The following is a 14,703-nucleotide window of genomic DNA, read 5'->3' as shown; positions in this document are numbered from 1 at the left end:
TTTTTAACATTTTCACTGTGTGCAAAAATTTGTGTGCCTACAGGCTGTTCATTCCTGCTCTCACTTTGAAATTATACCTTGTCTCTGATCCATTATGAATCACCTCTTACTATTCTGAGTGAAATTTCATTAGCTATTTGTCTGCCCACTTCACCAGTTTTTTATATTTCCAGACTTTCTGTCATCCACAAAATTTAAAATTATGCTTGAGATCAAGTCATTAATGTATATCTAAAGGAATAGTGGTCCCAACAGAATACACTGAGGGGAATGACTGCATACTTTATCCTGGTCTGAAAAACATTTATCTATTCCTTTTGTCTGTTTGCTGTGAACCATTTTTCCCTTAACCCCATGGGCTTCAGCTTTGCTAGCAGGTCAGGTTTCAAGCAAACTTTTTAAAAATGTTGTAAAGCAAAATACTGCAAATGCTGAAAATCTGAAATCATTTGGAAAATGTGAGAAATGCTCAGTAAGTCAGGCAGCATTTGTGAAAAAAGAAATTGAGTTAAGTTGACTTTTCATCAGCTTATCAACCATAAATATTAATTGTTTCTTTTTCCATAGATGATGGTTGACATGCAAAACATTCTCAGCATTTTCTTCTTGAAACCATAATGGACAATGATTCAGAGGAAGATCAGCTTATTTCTTTCAGAGATCATGGAAGTAATTTAACCAAATTAACTTGTCAGGAAGGGGATGGCTTGAGGTTAGGCTTCTCTTTTTTATGAACTTTATGGTCTATATTCTTTAATGGAGTGAAACAATGAGTGGCATATTAAGCAGGTGTTTTACCTTGAACACACCCGGCTCCGACAAACAGGACCCCACCACCACTCAAAAGAGATGTAAGAAAACCTTCTTCCTGCAGCAGCCATCTCTTTCAAGGATGTATAATATATTCATGAAACAATGTCAGAAGCATTATTGCAGCATGGTCGTCAGGTGTGAGGTGTTCTCAGGGCTGCTGTACTTGGTGCAGGTATGGCCTGTTCCTCGCTCCTCCGGCTTGGAAATCACCCGTGCCATCTTCCGGTTCATCTGGGGATCCAAGATGGAGCGGGTCCAACGGGTCGCAATGCACAAGTCCCTGGACAATGGGGGTAAAGTTGTCCCCAGTGTCACCCTCATCCTGATGATCACCTTCGTCTGTGGCTGCATCAGGCTGTGCGTGGAACCCAAGTACGTGGGCACCAAGTGTCATTACGTACTGAGGTTCTATCTGTCCCTGCTGTTGCGAAGGATAGGCCTGGACCCGTGGCCACACAACGTCCCAGTCAGCTGGACGTTGTCGCACTACCTGTCCTTCATGGAGAAGTTCGTCCAGACCGACACCTTTGACCACAAGTCCATCAGGCAGTGGTCAGCAGGGAACATCCTGCAGACACTGCAGGAGAAGGACTCGATGGATACTGTGGGGTGGTTCCCTGAGCAGACTGTCCAGACCATCTGGCAGAATGCCTCATCGCCAGAACTCACCAACAAGCACCAAGACTTTGCTTGGCTGGCGGTGAGAGGGGCCCTCCCAGTCAGATCCTTCCTGCATGGTCGGAACATCAGTCCCAGTGCACGCTGCCCCCGGGAGGACTGCGCTGGGGATGAGATGGTTGCCCACCTCTTTGCGGGCTGTGGGTTTGCGAGGAGAATGTGGTGAAAGATGCAAGGGTCCTTGTCATGGTTCATCCCCAGCAGCTGCGTAACAGAGGATTCTCTGATCCACAGGCTGTTCCCGGGGACACACACAGAGACAGACATCATCTGCTGCTGGAAGGTCATCAACTCAGTGAAAGATGCCCTTTGGGCTGCCTGAAACTTGTTGGTCTCCCAGCACTGTGAGATGTCTGTAGGGGAATGCTGCTGACTGGCACATTCCAGGCTGCAGGAATACGTACTGAGGGACACACTGAAGCTGGGTGCAGCCAATGCAAGGGCTAGGTGGGGAAGGACGACAGTTTAGGGTTCTTCTGCCACAGGAGAGGGAGGGGCTGGGTGAGTCGAGGAAGCCCCTTAAAGATTGTAAATATGGGACTGGGGTATCACCTCAGGGAGCCACACGAGTGGCATCCGTGCTGTGGTTTGTGTAAAAAGTAACACTAATAATTGATCTGTACACGAATGTAAAGGTTTGCACTGTTTTATTATTGTATATAGTTTGTTTTTTATGATGAATAAAGTTTATTTTGGATAAAATAATTATTGTAGCACATTCAATTAAAAAAATAATTAATAAGGCAATGACAGGTGGCGATATGATGATATTAACTGTAAGCCTTAGTTTTGAATCAAATAACAAAATTCAATAATAATCTATATACTAATGGAGAGAAATTTTAATGTTCTAACATGCTCAGTGGCAGGTGCAGGAACTTAAATTTGACCGGTTTTGGAAGGCCATGTTAAATGTGCACAAGTATGTAATATAAAAATGCATAAATGTATGCATCCTTAATATAGTTACCGGGTGGGGCCATGACCCAGCTGCACACTTTCTCTTCTGTTTGCCTTTAACTTATGTATTTTCAGTAAACTTTTGACTGATCCCCTTACTGTTGAAAACAAAAATCCAAGAAGAATCACATTGAATCACTTTTACATACCTTCTGGCAATAGGTTCATATGAACAAATGCACAAGCATTCAAATTGGGATCTGTGGTCAATCGTTTGGCTGCTTGAGTCTGCTTCAGCATTCAATAAGATCATGGCTGATCTGACTGTAAACTCAACTTCACATTTCTGCTGATCTTGGTAACCTTTCACCCACTCCCTTATCAAGAATCTATCCACCTCTGCCTTAAAAATATTCAATAACTCTACTTCCACCACACTTTGAAGAAGATTTCCAAAGACTTCTGAGCCTCTGTGAAGAAAAAGAGCAGAAGTGAGGTTGTTTGCTGATGATTATGCAATGTCCATTTCTATCTGCAACTTTTCTGTAAATGAAGCAGTCAGCATCTGTCTGCAGCAAGACCGAGACAACTTTCAGGCAAGGGCTGATATGTGGCAAGTAATGTTTGTACAGTGACCATCTCCACAGGACCTAATCACCTATCTTTAATATTCAATGGCATTACCATTGTCACATCCACCACCATCAACATCTGTTGATCACAAAATCAACTAGGTTAGCCGCATAAATATTGTGGCTGCAAGAAAAGGTCCAAGGCTGGGTATCCAGCAGCAATGACTCTAATCTTGCACCTTAATGTCTTTCAACAATCTGCAAGGCACAGGTCAAGAGGATGATGGAATACTCTCCACATGCCTGGATGAGCACAGCATGAAGAACACAGTAGCCTCCTTGATTGGGACCCCATCCACCATCCTAGACATCCCTTCATCAAGAGTAGCTGCAGTGTGTGCCATTTACAAACTGCACAGAAGTTTCTTATCTAAGCCACTCCAGTAGCACCTACTGAACTCATGAACTGCATCAACTTTTTTTCAGGTGACTCACTTTGTTTTTCATGCATGTTAAAGATTTGGATGGGATTGTAGATGGCATGATTAGTAAATTTGTGGATTGGTGGTATAGTGGACAGTGAAGAAGGTTGACTAAGGTTACAATAGGATCTAGGCCATCTGGCAGATGGAATTTAACTCAGACAAGTGTGACGTGATGGAAGTTAAACCAGGGCAGAACATGCACAGTGAATGGTAGGGTCTTGTAGAACAGACAGACTGAGTGTCACGAACCAGCAACAAAAGAAACACACTGAGCATGATTCAGTGTTAAAAACTATTTTATTAATCACTACTTATGATAATATGTAAAATAAAAGTAAAAATGTTAGTATGTTAGAATTCAAAAATGTTAAACCTTGAACGTTAACCCCAAAACTAAACTCTTCGTGTGTGTGTGTGGCAAAGTCCAAAACTCCCAGTTCCGGAATGGTTCTTAAAGTTCAGTTCCGCAAGCCATAAGGTGAAACATGAGCAAGGGTTTCTTCAACAACCACCGTTGTCAGAAGATAAGACGTAGATGTAGAGAACATAGGGAGAGTAAATACGAAATCCAAATGTTCCACGATGGAACCCCAAACGACACTTCAGTGTTTACTCGGTAGTGACTTCCTCACCCCGAAAAGCATCCGAATCGTGGTCATCCACACAAATACCTGTTTCCTTCTACAGGTCAGCAACAAAGTGAACTCCACCGGATTACTTCCAACTTCCATACATGGATTTCAGTGGCAAACACAATTATTGTTTCTCATCCATCGATAGAGAAAACAAGCAGGCTGGTGTCTCTCTCCCTTCTCTCTCTCTCTCTCCTTCTTTCTTCTTCTTCTTCAACCACGTCATTACGTCCTTTATCTTCTATTGACGTAAGCACGCCCCACACACACATACACACACACTCTCTATCTTAAAGGGACTTTCACTGAGTCCGTAACATGAGTTCCCTAAAAGTGGCGACACAGATAGACAGGGTGGTGAAAAATGCACATGACATGCTTGCCTTTGCTGGTCGAGGCTTTAAGTACGAGGCAGCTGTACAAGATATTGGTGAGACTGCACCTGTAGTATTGTGTGCAGTTCTGGTCACTATACTATTGGAAGGATGTAATTAAATTGGAGAGGGTGCAAAAAATATTCACATGGATGTTGCTGAGACTGGAAGACTTGAGTTATAAGGAAAGACTGGATAGGCTGGAACTGTTTTCCCTGGACTGAAGGAGGCTGAGGAGTAAACTGATAGATGCTTATAAAATCATGAGGGTATGGATAAGATGGAATGTCACAATATTTTCCCCAGGGTATGGGAGTCTTCAACAAGAGGGTGTAGGTTTAAGGTGAAAGGGGAATGATTTAAAGGAAACCTGAGGGTCAAGTCTTTCACACAGACAGTGATGGGTATATGGAATGAACTGCCGGAGAAAGCGGTAGAGGCAGGTACAATTACAATGTTTAAAAGACATTTGGTCAGGTACATGGACAGGAAAGATTTAGAAAGATTTATAGGCTAAATGCAGGAAAATGGGACTTGTTCATGTTTCCATGCTGTATAGCTCTATGACTTTATCCAAATGGCTCACACATGTGCAATAATAAGAACAGGTTACTTGGCCTGTGAACAGACATTTCTTTAAAACCGTAGAGATGGCGAATCATTTTTTTAACATCCTGCAACCCACCAAGGATCATAGCCCCACTTTAAAAAAAATAATGACCAAGCAGAATGAGGGCAGCAGACACATCAGAGCACTGTCATCTGCATGTTCCCTTCCAAGTTGAACAGGATCCTAAATTGGAAAAATATCATCAGTCCTTCACCGTTGCAGGTTCTAAATCCTGGAACTCCCTACCCAATACTATGTGGGAGTACTTACACCAGGACTGGAGCGGATGAAGGAGGGGGTTTACTACCTTCTTGAGCAATTATGAATGGGCAATAAATGGTCTCCCTGTCAGCGACATCCAGATCCCAAAAAGATGAATTTTAAAACTTCATGGTCAATTAACTATTAAAATACTGTTATTAATACTACATTGTTGGGTTGTGGGTTCTACATTTTCAGCACTTGAATAATAGTGTAACTGGTTGTATTATTTGAATGGTTGCTGCTATTAAGTTACTTGATATAGCTTTTTGATAATTTTGATTTCTGTCATTTCCCTTTTCACTTTGAGATTCTTGTACGTTCATTCTGTCATTAAAATAAGTACAGCAGTCTTAAATTTGTGATCATATCTCTGAAGACCTTAGTTGGTGTCAATCTTCACTTAAAACTCTTTACAAGTAAACTTTAAAAGTACAAATATATTCCAAAATAATTTATCTGGCAAAATATTTCATCGTCTTGAAATTCAGTAGAATAAATAGACTTCATATGCTCCTTCAACATTTCATGGAAATATTTCATCTTAGAGAATTTGAGTTTCAGGAAAGGTCTTTGGGAACCTAAATGTCTACCCCTTTTTCGTAGGAAATACAATCTACAATAGCTTTTAATGTCATATCACATAAAGAACCCATAAAATCTTCAGTAGTGTTTATATATTTTCTTCTGATTTCTTCTGGGCATTCTCCATGTTGCAGTAAAATAGTAGTTGTTTAACGTTTACATTTATATTTTGAAATATAGTTACTTACAGATATATGACACTTCATTTTCAGAATGTGTTAGGAAGTGAACTGGTTGGTACATTGATTTTTAATTTTTTTATATTGGTTGTCATAACTCGTTATTCAGAGTAGTTGTTTTAATAAATTTTGAGCACTTTTCTAGTTTGTGTTCCACTCAATAAATGCATAACTTGACATTAAAATGTTTAAAAGTTAATACCTAATGAACAAAGATTATTAAAAATAGTTCACTTTGCCCAATAAAATTTCACAGTATGACATTGTAGTAATATTTTTGGTAGTGTACATTAGGTACTGGAGCTTTTGAGTTTAAATTTACTTAATTAATACTTCAGCCCAGAGACAGGAGTCTGTAATATGGCCTTCAATTTGTCTTTGCTCAGTTCACTATTTTTAATTCCATCTCTGACTTTCAGAATTGCATTGCCATGAATTGTGTGATAAATACAGTGAAGATAGAAACCATTCAGCCCATCCACTTCAAGGAGTTATCCTCAAAAGAAGCAAAGCCTTAATCTCATGTGTCAGTTTTATTCCCTTTATCTGTTTACTCTCTTTTCCTTCAAGCATTTATGTAGCTTGTTCCTAAATGTTTATGTAGTCTCCTCTTTAACAACTAATTGCACAAAAGTGCATTTTGCAATCTCACAATTTGTTGTCCACAATGTTTTTTTCCTATTCCCTGCTCTAAATTTTTGACAACTTAAATCACTGAAGATAAACTGTTCCTATCAACACTCCTGGCTGAAGATATTTACAAATATTATCAACTGTCTGCATTCTTGTATCAAATCGCTCTTATGTTCTAATGTTCCAATTTGTCATGCTTTTCTGTCCCTGGGAACTTTATAATACTTGGATAATTTTCTATGGCATGGAACTCAAAACTGCACACAGTACTCCAACTATGCTCTTACCAAGGTTTCTATAAAGTTTAGCATTACAACTTGTATTTTATCCTCTATGGAATAAAGACTTTGTCAGTCATTTCTGTTGTATCCTGTTGAAGATAATGGAACTAAATTCTAGAAAGAGAGAACAATGTCCAGGTACTACTTTATTGTGCGTCTAGAATGTGATCTAGGATAAATCTCAATCTCCACACTACCAACCAAATGACAAATCTCAGTATTCCATTAACATCTATTTTTTAATATGCCCTTAATCAGTTAATGTGCAGCTTGCACCTGCAAATCCATTTGCAACTGAAGTTCTTTATTTCATTGGGCTATAAATTTAAAATTGATCTTGCACTGAAAAATGGGTATTTTGAACATCTATTGATAAGTCAAAATAGGGCTTGCAGCATCACTAATAATAACTGGAGGATAAGGCTACAGAAAGTTTTTTAATGTTGTCAATGACATGTTGACACCAAACAAATTTAAAATGAGAAGCATGCTCAAGGAGGGACAAACAAGGGCAAGTGTCTTCCCTCCTATAATCATCAAAACAAAATAAAGGTTATGGATATATGTTCACCCCAAAACATTAAGGATGTTTGTGTGTACTCAGTTGTTGAGTCTCATTAGGTTGCAATGGAGTCCACAGTGACTTGGTCATTTGGATTTAGAATTGGCTTGCCTACAGAAGGCAGACGGTAGTAGTCGATGGGACTTGTTCTGGCTGGAGATCCGTGACTAGTGGTGTTCTGCAGCAATCCATACCGGGACCTCTGCTGTTTGTGATATAAATGACCTGGATTAAAACATAGATGGGTGGGTTAGTAAGTTTGCAGACCATACAAAGATTGGCAGTGTTGTGGATAGTGTAGAAGACCATAAGGCATAGGAGCAGAATTAGGCCATTCGGCCCATCGAGTCTGCTCCACCATTCGATCATGGCTGATTTATTTTTCCCTCTCAACCTCATTCTCCTGCCTTCTCCCTGTAATCTTTGATGCCCTTACTAATCAAGAACCTATCAACCTCTGCTTTAAATATACCCAATGACTTGCCCTCCACAACTGTCTGTGGCAATGAATTCCATAGATTCACCACCCTCTGACTAAAGAAATTCTTCCTCATCTGTTCTAAAGGAATGTCCTTTTGCTCTGAGGCTATGCTCTCTGGTCCTAGACTCTGGAAACATCCTCTCCACATTCACTCTATCCAGGCCTTTCACTATTTGATAGGTTTCAAAGAGATCCCCCCTCATCCTTCTAAACACCAGTGAGTACTGGCCCAGAGACAGCAAACACTCCTCATATGTTAATCCTTTCATTCCTGGGATCATTCTCGTAAACCTCCTCTGGACTGTCTCCAATGCCAGCACATCTTTCCTTAGATATGGGGCCCAAAACTGCTCACAATACTCCAAATTTGGTCTGAACAACACCTTTTTAAGCCTCAGCATTACATCCTTGTTTTTATATTCTAGTCCTCTCGAAATGAATGCTAACATTGCATTTGTCTTCCTTACTACCAACTCAACCTGCAAGTTAACCTTTAGGGAATCCTGCACTAGGACTCCCAAGTCTCTTTGCACTTATGATTTCTGAATTCGCTCCCCGTTTTGAAAATATTCTATGCCTTTATTCCAAAGGATACAGTGGGATGTAGATCAGTTGCAGATATGGGTGGAGAAATGGCAGATGGGGTTTAATCTGGCCAAATGAAACATGATGATGCTGGAGGAACTCAGCAACCAGACAGCATCCATGGAGAAAAGCAGGCAGTCAACGTTTCGGGTCAGGACCCTTTGTTAGGACTGAAGATAGGAAAAGGGGAAGCTGAATATATAGGAGGCAAAAGTAGAGCAGTGATAGGTGGACAAAAGAGGGGAGGTGGGGTGGGCACAGGGTGGTGATAGGTAGATGCAGGTAAGAGATAGTTATACAGTCAACTGGAAGAACAGCACCTCATTTTCCTTCTTGGAACCTTGCAGCCTAATGGCATGAACGGCACTTTAGGAGGCTTTGGAGAGGGTGCAGAGGAGGCTTACTAGGATGCTGCCTGGATTAGAGTGCATGTGCTATAAGGAGAGGTTGGACAAACTTGGGTTGTTTTCTCTGGAGCGGTGGAGGCTGAGGGGAGACCTGATAGAGGTTTATAAGATTATGGGAGGCATAGATAGAGTAGATAGCCAGTATCTTTATCCCAGGGTCGAAATATCTAATACTAGGGGGCATGCATTTAAGGTGAGAGGGGGTAAGTTCAAAGATGATATGCAGGGCAAGTTTTTTTTTCCACAGAGTGGTGGGTGCCTGGAATGTGCTGCCAGGGGTGGTGGTGGAGGCAAGTACAATAGGGGTGTTTATGAAGCTCATTAAGATAGACATATGAATGTGCAGAGAATGGATGGATATGAACATTGTGTAGGCAGAAGATATTAGTTTAGTTAGGCATTTTAATTACTAATTTAACTAGCTCGGCACAACATCATGATCCTGTTAGGGACTCAGGAATTATGGAATTATGTGAATATAGCAGACATTAATTCAAATGAGAACCAGTCTTCAGTTCTTAATGTAAATTGCAAGCAGTAATCAGTTTTAAGTTAAAAGGACACCTTTGCAAACAGTACTGTTTACAGACCACAGGCTGCTGGCCCACAGGGTGATATTCTCTGCTCAAGAGATATGGTTTGCAAAGTGAAGTGACCACTAGATGTTCTCGTATGCATCAGCCAAACATAAAACAATGGGGTTGTGTTAATTGGCCTACATCAAAGCAGTAACTGTAGCTGTTATTTTGCACCATTGTGACCAAGTTCAAGGAAGCTTGCAGGCCACACTGATATTGCCACTTAGCACATCAAACATGGTAACCGGCATATTTAATCTATCAATAGGTGGGATATTTGTGTACTCAGAGGGTCAACCCACACAGCATTAATTTTGAGTGCAGAGCTGTCCCCCATTGTAGCCATGTAACCACATGGATGTCTGCCTGGTCAGCTTGGACAAGGAGAAGGCCTTTGACAGCATGTGTACGTGATGAGTGTGCTCTCCAAAGTAGGTTTTGGGGAGGGAATCAGAAATTGGATTCAACTGGTCTACACGGATATCTGTAGTGCAGTCCAAATCAATGGGTGGGAGACAGGTAGCTTCCCATCAAAAACATGGTGATGCTGGAGGAACTCAGCAGGCCAGGCAGCATCATCAGGCGGTGATGCGGCCTGGCCTGCTGAGTTCCTCCAGCATCATTGTGCTTTTCATCTAGATTCCAGCATCTGCAGTTCTTTGTCTCTCTAGCTTCCCATCAAGTCTGGAGTCGGGCTGGGTTGTCCACTCTCCCCTGTCTTGTTTGTGTGTTGAATAGAACTCTTTGCCAAAATCCATCAGGAGGATGAGAGCATAAGAGGGGTAATGTTGCCAGCCAGTGGAGGCACACAAGTCAAAACCTCCATGTACATGGACGATGTCACTGTCTTCCGCTCGGATTCCACAGTCAGTTTGCAGATTGATCAGCAGCTATGACCAGTTTGAGTTGGCATCGAGGGCCAGAGTCAACCACACTAAGAACGAGGCCATGCTCTTTGGCAACTGGCCTGACCTATCCAACGTCCCTGTCACTGTCAGGTCTGACTACCTGAAGGTGCTGGGGATCTGGTTCGGAGGGGCTGAGGCATGTAACAAAACTTGGCTGGAGTGGATTGGCAAGATCAAAAGAAAACTGGGTCTGTGGAAATGGCGTTCTCTGTCAACAATTGGGAAGAATTTGGTCATCAGGTGTGATATGTTCTCAGGGCTGCTATGCTTGGCGCAGGTGTGGCCCATCCCCCACATCTCTGCCTTGGAAATCACCTGGGACATCTTCCAATTTATCTGGGGGTCCAAGATAGAGTGAATCTGAGGGGTCATGATGCACAGAGAATGGGGGCAAAAGTGTACCCAACATTACCCTCGTTCTATGTTTTACTCCTATAAAACCAGCAAATTTGAATAAGAAATAACCAATGTGATGAAAATTGGCTCTGTTGGACTTGTGGAAGGGTAATGGTTGAGCTACATCAGTACTTTTCAATGTTACATTTCAATTTTGCAGTAAAGAGTGTCAATTGACTCCTTCAGTCATTATGAAAAAGCTTTTGTTATATTTCTCTCTCTCTGTCTCCCCCATTTACCCATGGTATGTCATCTGCAGTTTGTCCCCATGGCAATCCTGGCCTCACCCAATCAGAGTGAAGATATCTTTATTAGTCACATGTACATCAAAACACACAGTGAAATGCATCTTTTGCATAGAGTGTTCTGGGGGCAGCCCGCAAGTGTTGCCACACTTCCAGCGCCAACTTAGCATTCCCACAACTTCCTAACCCATAGGTGTTTGGAATGTGGGAGGAAACCCACACAGTCATGGGGAAAATGTCCAAATTCCTTACAGACAGAGGCCGGAATTGAACCCAGATTACTGGCACTGTAAAGCATTACGCTAACCACTATGCTACCGTGCATCTTGGTGCATCTCCGTGCATCTAGAACACAGAACAGTACATCACAGGAACAGGCCCTTTGGCCCACGATGTCTGTGCCGAACATGATGACGAATTAAATATCTTCTGCCTATACATTATCCATATCCCTCCATTCCCTGCATATTCAAGTGTCTCCAGAGATCCACTATTCCCTATCTGTCCTTCCCCACATTCTATGCAACTTAAAACTAACTTGTTTTCTCTTTCTCACTTCCGATGAAGGTCTTCGATCTGATGCTTAACTCTATTTTTCTATCCACCGATGACCTGCTGAATGTTTCCAACATTTTCTGGTTTTATTGCATGATGAAAAATGTTTGCTTTTCCCTCTCCATTACTAACTGCCTCTTTAAACCTCTGAGATAAGCTTGTGCATTGTCTCAGAAAGACCAAAGTGTAGAGGGTGGAGAAACAAAAGACGCGTTGCTGCACGATATAACGCTAGTCAGTTCCTGCAAGGTCGCAGCAAATGTCAGCAGCAGTTCAGCTAACGTGGTGGCGTAGATGGTCCGCCCCTTGAAGTCAATTGGAAGCTCCTCCCCGCCCGTGTGTCTGATCATCAGACAGAGCAATGCTCTAGCCTGGGGAGATGCAAATAAAGCAGCAAGCTGAGCTCAGATATGGAAGCTTGTTCCAGCAGCACAAACCGAAAACGGTGAGTCCCTTCTTCCTAAGACCTCCCGCTTGCCAAGCCAGGAGGCTCATTTGCTATAGACTTGAGGGTGCATCTTCGCAAAGAAAGAAAGCATCTTCATTCTGTGCCAATAAAACTTCTACCTCCCTTTGACTGTTCTTTTAAATTTATTGCCTTTGCGCTACGAATGATTGCTTGCTATTTTTTCCAATAGTGAAATTCCTCAACGATGCGACTTGTTCACTGGCATTTTTCTTTTAAATAGTTTTAATAATCTCGTCTACTGTGGGCTTGCCCTTGTGCTAAAATCTGGCTGCCCCGGCGCTGTGCACAATAGCGGCTGCAAAGGCGCCGCACGAACTCCCTTGTGAGGGGGGTGGGAGTCGGTTCCGCCACCTTCGGCAATTAGGACATATTTCCACCGAGTTTTTTTTTAATCGTTAAAGTGGCGTCAACAAGAGGACTTAAAAAAATTCACGTATTTTAGGTTTGACTTTTCGTCTCTAAATATTTGGCCCTGTTTCTCCGCCCACCGCGCCGCATCGCTTCTTAGGGGCGTGAGACAAGATGGTTACCTCGTGTGGCATTTGTTGTCTGAACGCAGCACTCCCACACTTCATGCAAACGAGCCCTGCGAAAATACGTGAACCTTTTTTTAAAAAAAGAGCCACGTTATTTCATGCCACTAAACTGCAAAAATATCCTCTCAAGCATCACGGTCATCTGAAAGGTTTGCAGCCTTTTTTAAAAAAAACAATAAAATTCTCTACCGAACAATAATATGCAGATTGATCATAGTTACATGTGCTTAGTAATGTCGGAGTGACCAATATCTGCAGCCATATAGTCACTTCTGACCAGCTGGGCTGTGGTGCCCGATCCCAGATTGATTGTGTCACAGTGGTTTAACGTGGAATAGACTGGATCTCGTGTAGGGTGCTGCGAATATGAATGGGTGAAGGTGGTGCATTTAGAGGTGGCTCATGAACGTGAATAAATCCAGGAATTTAGTGATGACTTTCCTTATGTTCAGTGATGAATAACTGCCAAAAAGGAGCATTGAATATTTCTGGGGATAGGAACATTAATTTGTTCATGGTTTATTTTCTAGAATGTGAGGAAATCTATCATGTTCTCATCCAAGTAATTAACAGAGAACGTGTATGTGTAGAATTTCCTGTGATCAAGTACAAGGAACTAAAATCAGGACAAAGCATAGGTAAAATTACTATTGCCCAGATTGTATCCATGCTCATTGGAGACTTGGCTTGCATTGTCCTGGAATGGCCAACCCTCCAATTATCATCAGTTAACTGAACTGAATAGTCCCCTAGGATATTGCAGACTAATTGGAGGTCAAGTATGCAAAGTATAAATCCAAAGTTGCATCTATCCATGTTTGTACTACAGAGATGTAATCAGATTCTGTTGAAGCTACAAGTTACAGAACTACCATTTTCTGTAGCCTGATAAGTGTCCAAATGAATAGTGGTAATTATTAATATTTTATGACAAATTTTGCCCAGAAGAAATTCCGTGTATCTACTGTCAGTTTAGCAAGAATTTAAATCCATGCTTATTATTGTGCAATGAGCAGCTTAGTGCCTTTGAGGTGAGAGGGATGTACCAGTTTCTTTTTTGGGGGTGGGAGGGTGAGTGCATAGAGGTATCTTCCAAATACACATGTAAAATGACCCAGGTCAACCATTTGTAGCGTACCTGAAGTTGTTCTTGATATCAAGCAGTCAGCTTGCATTTCAAAACCACCATACTTAAGTGTTATAGGTAATTTTGAGTTGATGGAAGTTGATATATAGTGACAGTTTCTTTTTATGTGATTGGGACAGGCAACATTATTTAAATATTAAATTAGCATATGAATAGAGTTCAAAAATGATGAATACATCAAAGCTTTCTTTAATTTAGGATTTTGCATCTTCATATGATTGAAGTTACAAATACCCTGGTTCAGACATTCATGAATAGTACTCAGTAGCAAATTAGTATGTGTTGTAAGGAAGTGATTTGTTGCATTGTAGTTATTCAGGTCATGAATATAAAAGAATATTGCACGTGTTTTCAGGCACTCATGAAGAAGGACAGGGATAAGATTGACTATTGTCGGTATGTTTGGTTCTGTGCTTCAGCGTATTGCTACATCAGCATTGGGTCACCTAAAAGGTGGAAATTTTAGTAAATTCACTGAAAGCAAGAGGCCATTAAATAACATGCATGTAAAAATATATTGTTGTCTCAAGGAGCGGTGGGGTGGAGAAAAAGTTAATGTATTCGGTAATCTCTTTCTAAAGATGACATAATCATTCTTAGTTGGGGTTGTGAAATATTTATAATCCCAGAAGTTATGGAAGAAAGGTTTTGTGATTAATGATGAATCTAGTTGTAGAAGGTGAAGAAACTGCAGAGATACCAAATGTTTTCCAGTTCTTACAAATGGTGGTAAAAGTGAAAATATGGATGCATTAGGAAGAAGAGATACAGGTGCAAGGAGTTGATTCTAAAATTATATAAGTCAGGAGTCAAAATGGATGTGTCATGATG

The 14,703-nt window shown here is 41.3% G+C and overlaps 1 protein-coding gene across 1 annotated transcript in view; it reads left to right on the top strand.

The window, feature by feature from the left end:
• The first annotated feature begins 12,094 nt into the window (after window positions 1-12,094).
• Window positions 12,095-14,703, top strand: part of LOC127575300 (protein SOGA3) — a 41,360-nt gene continuing 38,751 nt past the window's right edge. Inside the window, 1 exon segment of the mRNA XM_052025068.1 lies at window positions 12,095-12,165. The gene's annotated coding sequence lies outside the window, so the exon portion shown is untranslated.

The sequence above is a fragment of the Pristis pectinata genome, chromosome 10 (genome assembly GCF_009764475.1).
Source record: "Pristis pectinata isolate sPriPec2 chromosome 10, sPriPec2.1.pri, whole genome shotgun sequence".
NCBI classification, from domain to species: domain Eukaryota; kingdom Metazoa; phylum Chordata; class Chondrichthyes; order Rhinopristiformes; family Pristidae; genus Pristis; species Pristis pectinata.
Note: the sequence above shows the minus strand (reverse complement) of the source record. Positions and strands in the feature narration are given on the sequence as shown.